Source organism: Aegilops tauschii, chromosome 1, assembly GCF_002575655.3.
Source record: "Aegilops tauschii subsp. strangulata cultivar AL8/78 chromosome 1, Aet v6.0, whole genome shotgun sequence".
NCBI lineage: Eukaryota > Viridiplantae > Streptophyta > Magnoliopsida > Poales > Poaceae > Aegilops > Aegilops tauschii.
Genome location: NC_053035.3, coordinates 377,749,547 through 377,764,080, shown reverse-complemented (window position 1 = coordinate 377,764,080; position 14,534 = coordinate 377,749,547). Strand labels below are relative to the sequence as shown.

Below are 14,534 nucleotides of genomic sequence, written 5' to 3'. Positions count from 1 at the left end.
TACAACATTAGACTCAAACTTATAGTAGAACACACACAGTAGTTAGAAGTCCTGATCATGACAGATCGACTGGTCACTGAAAACTCAAAAGTAGTAACAAGTCAATGCTAGGTGGCTGCTTGAAACGTCAAATAGAGTCACGGCTTTGATGGTACGAGATGCGCTGTTGTACTTGCAGACCAGGCACGGGCGTGCCCCTCCGTGATTTAATTATTTACCACACACATTCACAAAGCGTGCCTGTCTTTGTGAATTTGTTCCACGCCGGAAGCATGATTCTACAGCCATCTTCCCTCTGCAAGCGGCAAAATTTTCCACGGGCACGTTGACAATTAAGTCACTAGAAGATTCAAGGCCGTGCCTCTGCTTTGCAGATGATTCTGCTAAAACGCGGACAAAACCAAGTGAATGAAGTGATGCAGAACCACGGCTTTTCAAGAACGAGACATACGGTCCTGCCTTCGGCATTGTAACGCACTGTTCTACATGCCACACACAGGCACGGCCGTGATTCCACGTGCTTTAGTAGCATGTAAAGACGTGATTCTCTCACAGCAAACGCCGTGAACCTACTGCCAGGCACTATATCCATTTGTGAAACAGAAAAACAAACACAACCGTGACCCATTCAGTTTGAAATCTTTGCATGACAGAAGCACAGCGTGAAGGCACATGAGGCATGGTTGGACACGCATCGCAAGCACGGTTATTTGAATTACTTATAGTCATGCATTCATAACAGAAGAACATGCGTTAGAACAGGTGAGGCATAGTTACCACGAAAGCCACGGTTATGCAGCCCCAGAAGCACGACCCAGATTCTGTGCTTAAAAATGTTTTCGTTCCATAACGGCGGGCGTGACCATGCAACCATGAGAGTCACGGTTGAACACTCACCGGTGGCATGGCCGTGGCTGCCTGTGCCCTTAGGTTATTTTTATCTCTCTGTCACGCAACAGAGAAGCATGCTTGTATGCTTACAACATTCACGTTCAGAAACCGACGCGGCTGCGGAAAATAACAAGGAAACCTGTGCCTCTGATATTTTTGTCCGCCGAGTAAAAAATACATAAAGAAGCAAAAGGCGTTCTTATTTAAATTTTTTTTTGTTTCTATAACTGCAGCAAATTAACTTACAAGCCGTTCTTATAACCACAGCACAAGAAAATAAACAATCGACAACCGCCCGCCCTCCCCACCAATTGCTTGCTATTTCATCGCTCCACGTGCGGCCTTGTTTTTGAATGTTCGGCGATCCATTCTTCCTTCTCGACCCTTGTGCAACCCCACCCTTCTGCATAGCTATTCAACCTATTTACCTGTAAAATTAATATTCATACATAAAAACAAAGCGAAAGATTGCGGTCATCACTGTTTTTTGCTTACGTCCTATTTAAGCTGCATTATTACCTTTTAATTTTTTCTATTCGTACTGTTCTCCGGTACCAAAAAGTCTCCACTCAGACCTTTCCTTTCTGAAAATGGCCTGCGCAGATTTTTCCGTGCCTTGTCACGGGCTTCCCTGCACGCATTCTGTGTGCCTGGCTTGTGTGATGTTCGATTCTGGCGTAGATGCAAGACTTTGGTAAATGCTCCCTGCTGTCAGTGGGGTCGTTGGAGTTGTTGGCGTCTGACGTCTTCCTCCTGGGCTTGGAGTGCATTGTCCTGAGCCGTTTGATGTCCTCGATGGTGTTGTCGGTGTTGTCGGCCATTTCATTGACCTTGCCCTCTTCTCCTGCTGCGATTTCCTCTTCTCCTCTTCAATCCTCATCCTCTCCTGGACTTCTGGGTTATCCGGGCAGTTTGTTTTCCTGTGACCCTTTACTCTACAATGGCCGCACTTGGATGCGGCTTTGTTGCCTTTTCCTTTCTTCTCAGAACCAGCTTTGATTCGATCTCCTTTTTTCGTGCCCTTTGAGCCACTCATGGGAGGGTTCTTGAGAGTTTCGGCAAGAATGCATGTGTCTGGTTCCTCGGCAAGTGCCGCCATGACTTTTATTTTCATATCTACCGTACACTCACGCATCACACGTTATGCCTTCTCTTTTCTGCAAGCATTTGAACAGATATCCGACAACACAGCGTAAGCAAGGCCGAATCTCATAGTTTCATCGTCTTGTATGGTCATGCTATCACCTTGACTTGTAGACAGAACTTTCAGACTCTCTAATAGATTCCTGGTCCATCTGGGGATGACAAAGGATTTTGGAAGTTGATCAATCATGCCTATTTGGTCCATCACCTTAAGCACATGGCACCACTGAATGCCATCCCTACTCATTTTCTTGCAGCTGCAACTGTATATTTCTTTTTGCTCATCCACATCTACCCTGAACTCAGACCTGTCAAATTCCTTGCCCGGATATGGTTTCCACACTTTTTCTCTAGGCTCAATAATCTTTTTTTAAAAATACTGCCTCCCCTTTGCCAGGTCAGAGCACTTGAAGTAAGTCCGGTTCCGTAGCTCCAGCTGGAATTTCCTGAAAATTTCATTCGTGTATACTTGACTTGCTTGTCTTTCAATCGAAAAACCCGTCTCTAGTGATGGCGCCTTCTCTTCTGTTCGGTGTCTTTTCTTGTCAAGCGTGGCGAGGCAATTTTGCTGAATCATGTGATACACATTAACAAACCTTTTTATAGTGTCCTTGTGGTCTATGTAATTCTTCCACATCGAATTCGTGCTCTCACTGCGAGTGGTTGTTGATGAGAAAGGATAGAAATAGTCCTTGAAGTAGGCCGGCACCCAAAAATTTCGGAGTTCCCATAGCGTGTTCAGGTGTTTGTTGCCTTCCGCCTTGTGCAGAGAAATTGCTGCTTTCCAGGCACGCTCAAACTCGTCTTGATCTAGTGAGTTTTTGACGATTCGAAATATATCATCAGACATCCCTGGGTGCTGCGCAAACACTGCTGCGTTATTTTCCTTCAGGTTCTTCCTAATATGCCACCAGCAAATCCTGTGCCTCGTTCTCGGAAGAGCTTCCTTTATTGCAGTCTTCATCATCTGGTCCTGGTCTGTTATTATGTATTTCGGCTCTTGACCTCCCATTGCCTCGACAAACGTGCTTAGGAGCCACTTGAATGACCCTATTTTCTCATCCTTCAAAAGGCCTACTCCAAACAGGACGGTCGACCCGTGGTTGTCGACACCTATAATTGGTGCAAATGGCAAGCCATATATATTCGTTGAGAATGTCGTGTCAAAAGACACGAAATCTCCATATAGATCATAATTCATCTTACACAAGGAGTCTGTCCAGAACAAGCTGCGCACTACATTGTTCTCTGTCTCTTCCACATGGTGGAATCCCGGCCTCCGCCTCTGCATATCAGCAAACAGTTTCATGGTGTCTGCGATATCAGTGCCGCGCTCTCCAGCCCTATCCCGGCATGCAATGTTGCTTATGTCAATCATGTCGAACGTAATTTCTTGCCTCGGTTTCCCCATGGCAGTAAAAATCTGCATAACCTTCCTTGGTTCTAACCTCACCTTCTGCAGCACTTGTATAAAGAATTTCTCCTGAGGTGTCATCTTCTTATAGCATCTCATGAACTTCAGCATCCAATCAGATGGGTGAAGCTGGTGGTTGTGCTCTAGACGCACGTTCTTCAGATACCATTTCCTCCTATCTGTATCCCTCTTGGCTGTTACTTGGACTGGGCAGCTTGTCCAGATCAAGCAGTTGCTCCTTCTCTCCTTAACATGTCTCTCAGTTGTTTTATTCTGCCCTTCCTTGGTGCACTGAAACACCTGCTTGTCAAGCTGCTGATCATATGTCGATCTTCTGCTCGTTGATCGCTTGGCAGCAAAGCCAACCTTTCTAGCATATCTGCAGAAAAACAAAAAGCACTCATCCAATGACCCGAATACCATACCACCCTCTGGTTCGAGCGCTTCGGTGACCTCCTGAATCGTTGGGTATATGCCTTCTTTAAACATGTCGTCCATTTCTTTCTCTACAATGGTCGGCGGCGCCATGATGATTCTGTCTACTGTGTCTTCGTTCGTCTGATCGCATTCACTTCTGACGACATCAGTCTCTTCGCCAGCCACAGGTCCACTTACAGCGGAGCTGCTGCTGCTCTGTTGTTTGTCACACGCAGCAGCGTCGTTTCTGCATGGCACGGTCAAATCCATAAATGAGTCTGCCTCTCCAAGTTGCATTGTGCAATGCTGCTCCCTGTTTCTCCGGCACTCGTGCAACCAAGGGACTGTGCTGCTTCTACCATGCAATCTGTGCTGGCGTTGTACGCTACTTGCTGCTGTGAACGTTGCGTTTCCTTCGAAATGGATGGAGAACTATGATATTTCTTTCCCTCATCTGTTATCCCCTCCGCCAAATCCTGAACACATGGCAAGAAACGGAATTAGATGTCCAGAGCAGCATATGCATTTTTTTAATTTCTAAACAAAAGATTTATATGACTCATCAGGGCTCATCTGGTATACCAAAACCGGACCCGTGCCTCTTCACCAAGTATAAGCAGTACACCAGAGGCACTATTCACATTACACCCAGCAGCACGAATGTGACCATGCTACACACACATCTGCACAAAAGAGGCACAGATGTGCTTCTGTTTACACCATACAACCGGAGAGGCACAACAACATCCTATATAAAAGAACAACTGCACATACAGCCGTACAAGACGGACAGCCGTCCTCCTGTTTTGCACTTTACCCTGTTCTCCCATAAAAGTGTTTGTGTGTGGAATTGAAAAAGCATAGTTCCGACGTCACCTTTGTTTTCCCATGCCTCTCTTGTCCAGCAGATCTTGGCGACAACCTTCGTGCATTGGTGATTTCGCTGACGGTTTTGAATGCCATCGGAGATCCTTTGGAAGGACCCCTCATGTTGAATGCCACAGGTGATCCTTTCAAAGGACCTTGCCTTGTGTTTTCATCGATCCGTGGACTACCGTGATACTTGCTTCCTTCCTCGTACACCTGCGTGTGGAAGATACTGCAATTTAAATATACCAGACGAAAACAAAGAAAAAATTGCTCACAAAAAATATACATTTGCTTTAAATGTTGTTGCACGTTCGTATTTGCTATCACCTGTATTGCTTTCTGGTGCTGCTGTATGGTAGAGTTTATTGCTCCTATGTTTGTTGTGTCGTTGGGCTCTTCTTGCTTGTGCAAACCGTACTGAATCCTTGAACACCAATGCTTTTGTTGCCAATGATCCTTCTGCTTGCATCAAAGGAAATTCTGTTACCCTGTACCTCTTCATTATGACAGCCTACAAACGCTGGGCCATCACAACGCCCGCTCTGCGCCTTTGTGGGCATCTGTGTCTTCAAACCAAAAAATAATTAGAGGCACGTGCGAGTAAAACTTCCATGTACGTTCAAAACCAGCGTTTGAAGTTTTCGTTGTTACCTGCACAATCTGCTTAGTGGAGTCTCTGCTGCTTAGAATGCTCCTCTTCGCAGGTGTCTGTCGCACACCATGCTCCTGGTTGGGACGTTTGCCAAGAACTTGTATCTCACTCTTGACTCCAATTATTCCAGCCCGCATGGCATGTGCGTGTTTGACAGCATCTGCATCCTTGATCTTCTTCTCGTTTTGTAGTAATTTTTATTTCTTCCACCTCTCGATACTCAACTGCAGAGTAGATGCACAGGATAAATAGATATTACAGCATTCATCCAGGATATATAAATCATTTTTTGTTGTTGTTAATGATCTACTACTTGGTGTTCTCAGTGGTGATACCTTGACAGCAAACGTCCCAGAAATAAAAGAACAAACACTAATGTTCAACTGCCTTACTATTACCTCCCTCCCATAATCCTTGCCGATGTCATTCAAAGACCGACTGTCCCTGTTGTCCTGACCAGATGACGCACTCCTGAACATCTGCCCAAAAAAGAGACGTAATAAATATAAAGGTTATAAACCTGCAGTATCAGTGTTGAAACTTTTCGAAGTCGATCTCAATCTTCCTTACTAAACTTTTACACTTACAACCCAACAGAGATATATTTTTAGTTGTATATAATTGACATATATAAATATATACATAAATTAATTTTTAATTAAACTACAACCTCAACCAAAGTGAGATCCTCTGATACTAATTTGCTTGTGCAACACTTAGCACAAAGATAACCATGAAACCTAACAAAAGTAACAAGCTCGTATTACAAGGACGACAGTACACAAAACAAAAAACAAACTCAAATCAGAGCTACAGTGTAAAACTAAACAGTTTTATTCTATGAATCCCGACCACAACAAATTCATCAACAAATTGAATCTCGTGTATCAGGAATTGCCACGCAAAAGCTGCGTTGATAAATTTTTTACTAACCTTTGATTGCCGAATCTTATGCGCTGATTGTTCGGAACTCACACCTTTCTAAATTGTGGGGGGATCTGCTTCCCTGCAGTTTGTCAGCGATCTCCTTCAATGATTTTGAATCTGGGAGAGAGAGAAAAGAGAAAGAGAGAGAGAAAGAAAGAGAGAGGCTACTTCGATTTTTTCCGTGCAGGAGAAGAATAACCTGATAGGTGGGGTGAGTTTTGCGACGCATGAGAGATGGACATGTTTCTTGGGCGTGACGAGATGTGGTAGGTCGACTTCACTTGACCGTCGACGAGACTGACAAGTGGGCTCTCAGTTACTAATTCCTCTAAGTCTCTCACTAACTTTTGGGGTTGGCCTTATATGAGTCCTACGAGGAGTACCTCCATCTGAGGTGAGAAAATGTGGTAGGTGGACTTCAAAGTCATACTGACATGTGGGCTCTCAAATAGTTCCTCCAAGTATTTGACTAACTTGTGGGGTCGTCCGCAGATGAGTTCCAGATCTCTCTCCATCTAGCATCGGTGGTGACAGGCGAGGCATATTCTGGCTCTCCAAAGGAAGGCCAATCCTTATCCTTCCGCGGAGTTCGCTCGTCACAGAAAAATTATCGGTCTCCTTCATCTCACTCACCGTGGATCTCCTGTTCAGGTAATCCATTGCATCCTCACCATGATTATGCCACCAATTCAACGTTTGAACAAAAAATTACTGGTGATAGCAATTCTGCGGGCTGCGTACACACCGCATGTGCGCAACACAGCACGTGGGGCGCGATTTGAATATCGGTTCCGGATCCAATTATCTTCAGCTAGTCCGTGCGCAAACTGTTGCGTCGTCTTAGCAACAGAAGGGTTATGGATTTAAAATTAGGACTCAGCTGACATCACTTTAATCATGCCAACTGCATGCTTGCGCCCTGGTTTTGCTAAGTTGAGTTATATCTCCAATCATGCAAAACTTAAACACTCTCGTGACCACAGATTATATTAGTTGCAGAGCTCAATGAAATTGCAGTCAAAATTCACTATCTTGATCCCTAACATGAGGACACAGGTCAAAAGATTGTATAGATCCGCAATCTATAGCACAGATCCAAAGGACTTACGTCCGTTTTTGCAAAGCAGTTACTAACTCAGAGTTAGAATCCGTCTTAGCTAACCAACCAGTTGATGATGGTCTAACATGGACTGCTAACAACTGTCTTAAGCTGACCTAGTAACGATGACGTCCCATGACCTCTTATGTAGAGTTCGATGAGATGGACTCCACCCCACAGCCGTCGGAGACTCAGTCTCAGTCTGTCGATGGCACGGAGATTGTCACCCAAGATTTCATGGTTCATGACCAACTAGAGACAGAGAGACTAAGGATCGAGTTAAAACATGCAGCACACAAAAAGCTTGTTGACGAGTACAGGACAAAGAAGCAGCTTGCTGCCTCGAAGTAGGTGTTTTTTATCATGCATCTTGCGTGTGTCGTTGAAATTTCTTTGGAAATCAATACCTTTGATTTTAGCTGCATTTTTAATCACGGCTTAAATATTTGTCTCTGTTTTGCTGACTCGGCATTTATATGTAAGCTTCTGCAAGAAAAGCATGTGGTTCAACAATACATTTGCTAAAGGTCATTTCTTATCTGTGTCCACAGAGCTGTTACAATGGGTGAATACGAAGAAGAGTTCAGCACAAAACTTAGCTTCCAGAAATTCATTACTGTCTGTGAAAAGCTAACAGAACCACAAAAGCAGCTTGTCAGAGATATTGGTTTTGGATACCTTCTAGATCTTTGCTGTCGCGAGCTTCCAAGGTGTTTCATTCGCTGGCTTGTCTACTATTTTGATTGCCCTTCGAGGTATTTCATACTGCCTAGTGTATACAGATCCCTTATCAACTCGTACACCGTGCACCGGATCTTAGGAATTCCACTGGGCGGGCAGATTATCCCTAGAAAATGCTCAGAAGCTTTCAGATGTCAGGTTAAATCTAAAACTCGGTGTGCTGGGCATGCTCCAAACATCATAGAGTTAACTGATCTCATAACCCCAGAGCTGACAGGAGAAGTGTTTCAACGGGTTTTCGTGATGTTTGCAACAGCGGTATTTCTATGCCCAACAACATATGATTGCGTTAGCCCCGACTACTTAGCCGCTCTAGAAGGACCAGCAAATAACATATCATCATATGATTGCTCCAATCCTGTCACAGAGAAACTGGTGGCATCACTCCAGACCTTCAAGGACAAAGGATTCGCATGCGCCCTGTGTGGCTGCCTCCTGATTCCAGTGGTTCGTTCACTAACTTGTACATTTCTTTATACCCACAAGCAGCTACAAGAACATGATTAATTTTTACCTCTTCCCCACTTGCAGATAAAGTATTTTGAGTACCTGGATACGAAGATTATGGACCTGGAACCTGACACTCCTGCAAGACTTATCATGTGGGACACATAGGCCATTAAGAATTATGCTAACATAGACAGCCTGTCAACAGAGGACGGAATTTTTGGGAAACACACGGTGAGTCAACTTTTCATCATTTTCCTTTGACGAAGTTTCCGACTCAACATAATGACTTAGCTGCCATCTATTAATTTGACTTGACTGTAATTGTTTCCTTCCACGTGGCAGCTGAAAGACCTTGGGCGCACGCCTTTCCAACCACCGCCTGGCTTTCAGGCGCCATTTTTCCAAATGAGTCCTAGACTAGAAGCCTACATAGAAGAATTTGTGCCTCAAGAAAAACTTTGTTCCATAAGTGATTTCCAGCTTCTGCACCTGATTATGTTTGAAATGATGTTCCCTAAGTTTTTATGAAACAGATACATGTCCTATTGTGTTCATCCAGACAGTTTCCTATAGTACGTTAGCTGTGCTTTTGTGTTAAAACTAGAAGTGCTTCATATAGGACGTTAGATGTCCTTTCGTGGTCATCCAGATAGTTTCCTATAGTACGTTAGCTGTGCTTTTGTGGTTAAACTAGAAGTGCTTCCTATAGGAGGTTAGCTGTGCTTTTGTGTTAAAACCAGAAGTCCTTCCTACAGGACGTTAGCCGTGCTTTTGTGTTAAATATAGAAGTCCTTCCTATAGTACGTTAGTTGTGTTGTTGTGTTAAACTAGAAGTGCTTCCTACAGGACGTTAGCCGTGCTTTTGTGTTAAATATACAAGTGCTTTTGTGTTAAAACAAGAAGTGCTTCCTACAGGACGTTAGTTGTGCTTTTGTGTTAAACATAGAAGTGTTTCGTATAGGACGTTAGTTGTGCTTTTGTGTTAAATATAAAAGTGCTTCCTATAGTACGTTAGCTGTGCTTTTGTGTTAAAACTAGAAGTGCTTCCTATAATACGTTAGCTGTGCCTTTGCTTTAAAACTAGCAGTACTTCCTATAGTACGTTAGCTGTGCTTTTGTGTTAAAACTAGAAGTGCTTCCTATAATACATTAGTTGTGCCTTTGCGTTAAAACTAGCAGTGCTTCCTATAGTACGTTAGTTGTGCCTTTGTGTTAAATATAGAAGTGCTTCCTATAGTATGTTAGCTGTGCCTTTGTGTTAAATATGGAAGTGCTCCCTATAGAACGTTAGCTGTGCTTTTGTGTTAAAACCAGCAGTGCTTCCTATAGTACGTTACCTGTGCCTTTTTGTTAAAACTACAAGTGCTTCCTATAGTACGTTAGCTGTGCCTTTGTGTTAAATATAGAAGTGCTCCTTATAGTACGTTACCTGTGCTTTTGTGTTAAAACTACAAGTGCTTCCTATAGTACGTTAATTGTGCCTTTGTGTTAAATATAGAAGTTCTTCCTATAGTACATTAGCTGTGCTTTTGTGTTAAATATAGCACTGCTTCCCTGCGACGGTAGATCAACCATGCTTCGTAAGGTACGTCGGGTCTGCTCTTTCAAGGAATGTGTTCACCATGATTCATGGACTTTGTTAGCCGCGCTTCCCGCAGCATATGTGTCCTTCTGCGCACATTATTCCATGCCCTTTCTGCAATTATTGACAGAACGTACAGTAGTTCACAAGATATTTTTCATTTTCCGTATTAATAACTTATTTTCATTCTCGGTATTAATAATTTCTGATGGTTTTTCTTTCAATTCCAGGCCAAGATGAAAATTGCCAAAGTTATCAATGAAATGCAAAGAACTTTTCTCGCGGTTTCAACTAGTTCTCGAGCAGAAATTGGAGAAACTCCTTTCACTTGGTAGGGATCTTAGTGCAAAAGAAACCAAGACTAGAGACCGGTGCGTTTATTGTAACTTGCAACAGGACAACTCAAATGAAAAAGAAACTTTTTCATCGCTCCCTTCAACATATTCTACACTTCCAAGTTCTAGCACGACAAGCAGTCAAAGTTCTTCCAGCAGTGGCTCGACCAGTGTCCTTCACGCCACATCATACTCCCTGGAAACTTTAAAGGGTTGCTGCGATACCCCTGACCCAGAATCCCAGAATCCGTACGACAAAGAGCAGTCCAAATTCATCTATCTTCATGCCTAAAATCATCAACCCAGATTAAGTTGCTACTGGAGGTGAACAGGATCGACCACAACAAAGAGGACATTGATGAACAAGCCAAGATTCATCTGGACAAAGTGCATAACCATCTGCACAACTGCCTTGATGGCTTGCCGGTTCATGAGCCCTTCGTGTCAACATCTGAGATGCTGGAGAGCGGGGCAATTATAATGACAGGTGAAAATTCGTCTGAGTGTTCTGTACCGATTGAAAACCAAAATTCTGCTGGAGGATCTGCAGACTACAACTCTCTGACAAGCCCACTGGAAAAACTCTTGGAGGAAACAGCAAAACCTACCGCAACAGAAACATCAGCCTCGCACTCTGTGGTTGACAAACAATTACTGACTGATCCAATCTCAACAGATACACTTGGAGCACCTGTTTATCACATTGGGAAAACGTCACCAACTACTGCACGGTCTAGCGGTTCTGACAGCGCTCACAACAACTCTTCAACCAACACAAAGAGCCTCACTGTATCCCAACCTGCACAAAAATCAAACAATGTCACTGGACAACGTTCTTCTTCGCTGCCGGAAGATAAGGTCCATCTTGTTTCAACTTTGAGTGACGAGAAGAACATTGCTGAAACAGAACGCACAAGAGCTAATTCCTCCCTTGCTCCTACAATAGAAGTCCCCAGTGATTCTGCCAGCGGTTCTAGCTCAGTACTGGACACGGGAAAAGCAATTCCATCCACTAGTGATGCTTCACTAGTTGCTGCTGCATCTGTCGATGCAGAAGACAATAACATTGCAGAAGAACATGAACAATGTACGAAGCAACCACCTATTGATCCCACAGACAGCGTCCCTATTACCACAAGCGCACATCCGCCAGAACCGGAACCACAAATGGCAGCTCAAAAGAGGTCCTTACAGCAGTCAGAAGATCCAAGTAACAAGAGTACATCGCCTCCTATGAAAAGAGTTAGGATACTCGAGCCTACACATAATTCAACAGAAACTGCAAACAACCAGTCTCTACATGCTGACAACCGCAGAGGCCTCCTTGATTGTGGATTCATTGATGATGATCAAATATGGTCTGACCCATCTATCTATGAACAACTTGACAGAGTCATTGAACAAAAAAAGAAACAACCATTTCATAACCAAGTAGCATCACAACAATGCCAACCTGATACTGTCTCACACTTGGCCAAGAATTCAAGCTCGTCGGCTAGATCTTCCCTTTCAAACTATCCAGAGCCACCTATACCACTACAAAAAAAAAGACACATCCGTGACATTTTGGGCCGAACGAAAAAAAATTCTGTCAGACATATGACACTTCTATGACGATAATTGTGACAAAACCCGATATCATCATAGATGTGGTGGGCTCCTACTTCTATGACAAAAATCTTGACAGAAAATGGGCTTTTCGTCCTGGGCGGGCCGGAGACGCAGCTGCATGACATTCTTTGGGCCGTCCATGACGGAAAAAACCGTGGTAGAAGCGAGGGCGAGGAAAATTTCGGGGAGTTCCCGGTTATGGTGGGAGGTCGGGGGCCGAGCGATGCGCGTTTCTCTCGTACACGTACGCGCGTGTGTGCGAGGCGTTGGCTCTAACTGAACCTGAGCGAGGCGTTGGGCTCTAACTGAACCCGAGCGATTGCACTGCAGGCTACGCGTTACTGAACCCGAGCGATCGATCGATGGCTGTTAACTGAACCCGATCGAGCGATTCCTTCGCTACTGCTGCTAACTGAAGCCGATCGATGCTGCCTCTGGGATGAACAATGAGCGTTGCGGGGGGGGTTTGGATGAACAGTGAGCGGTGGCGTTGCCTCTGGATGAACAGGACCCCGTGGTGTGGTGGAGGGCTGGATGAACAGTAGACGGTGGAGGGGTGCCCGTGGAGGGGTGGTTGAACAGGACCCCGTGGTGTGGAGGGCTGGATGAACAGTAGACGGTGGATGGGTGCCCGTGGAGGGGTGGTTGAACAGGACCCCGTGGTGTGGAGGGCTGGATGAACAGTAGACGGTGGAGGGGTGGTTGAACAGTAGCCGGTGGAGTAGCGCGCGGTGGAGGCTGGATGAACAGGAGCCCGTGGAGGCTGGAGGAGGTCGACGGTAGCCCGTGGAGGCTGGAGGAGGTCAACGGTGGAGATGAACAGTATCCCTTGGAGTCCCGTTTTGCGGTACGCCACACCCCTCCCGATGAACAGGACCCCCGTTTCGACCGTAGGAGGTCCGTTTTGTCCGTTTTGCGGTACGCCACACCCCTCCCGATCAACAGGACCCCTGTTTCGACCGTAGGAGGTCCGTTTCCTCCGTTTTGCGGTATGCCACACCCCTCCCGATCAACAGGACCCCCGTTTCGACCGTAGGAGGTCTGTTTCCTCCGTTCTGCGGTACGCTAGGCCTCGTTTCCATCGCCTGTTCCGTCCAAGCCCTCCCGATGAACACGACCACGCATTCCGTTCTGACCCAGCCGGTTGGCTCCCACACGTTCTGTTGCCTCCCGATGAACACGACGCATTCCGTTGCCTCCCGATGAACACGACGCATTCCGTTGCCTCCCCATGAACATGACGCATTCCGTTGCCTCCCCATGAACACGACGCATTCCGTTGCCTCCCCATGAACACGACGACGTTGTTTCTTCGTTCCGACCCTACCATGTACACGAGCCCTGGCCGTACATATGCGCGAGTAGGCATTCGAGACCCCGCCCGTATGTACACATACGTGGCCGTATTTTCTTTCTTGCACCCTGGCCGCTGTACGTACGTGTACATGCTACGTGCGCGCCTCTACTACAACACGTACGCGCCTCTACTAAGACACGTGCGCACCTCTACATCCACCAGTATATATGTACGTACACGTTCACGACCAGAATGACAACGCTACGTACGCTTCGACCAGGTGGGTCCCGACTGTCAGGCACTTCCTTGCGTGCGAAGATGTAGCTGGTGGGTCCCAGCAGTCAGGGGGGCGAATCGTTTTTTTTTTTTGCCTGGACGCACTTCCTTGCGTGCGAAGGTGTAGCTGGTGGGTCCCAGCAGTCAGGGGGGAAACATTTTTTCGCGAAATACGGTGGCCCGTCCGGTGGGTCCCCGCTGTCAGGTGGAGGAATAATTATTTTGCACATAATAAGGAGGCACTTCCTTGCTGCGGCCGTGGACCCAGCTGTCAGCCTCTCCACGTACAGTCCACGTCCGATGGAAGCCGTTCCTTGACCATGTTGACCACGCCGCGCCGAGACTACCAGGGCGGTGGACGACGGCGAGGCCTAGGAAGGGGACGACGCGGAGCCGGGGAAGGCGCGGCAGTGGATACCCACGCGTAGAGGAGTACGAGGGTTCACTGGTTCGCTGCGGTGTGAGGCTGCCATCGCTGCCGAATAACAAGGGGTGTGGGTGAGTAGAGGGATGGCCTGGCCAGTGGTGGGAGTAGTAGGGGGCAGTGAGGCCTCCGCTGCATCGCAGCCGGCCACGGGAGGCAGGAGCACGATACACGACTGGCGCTGGTTTGGCTGGCTGGAGCAAGAAGACCAGAGGTTGAAGAAGCACTACGGCCGTTGGATGGACATCGTACGGTCACTGGAGCTAGAATCGTGCATATTGACTAAGTTGACAAAGCCCGCCGTCCCCATCAACTTAGTAGGCCCACAAGTCAGCCTACCACTATACTGGGTCCCAGCTAACAGGGGGAGTATTCATTTTTTGTGCGTAATAAGGAGGCACTTCC

The 14,534-nt window shown here is 46.1% G+C and overlaps 1 pseudogene; it reads right to left on the bottom strand.

Moving 5' to 3' along the window:
* Positions 1–1,510: 1,510 nt before the first annotated feature.
* Positions 1,511–6,566, bottom strand: LOC141033319 (uncharacterized; annotated as a pseudogene).
* Between the last annotated feature and the right edge of the window lie 7,968 nt (positions 6,567–14,534).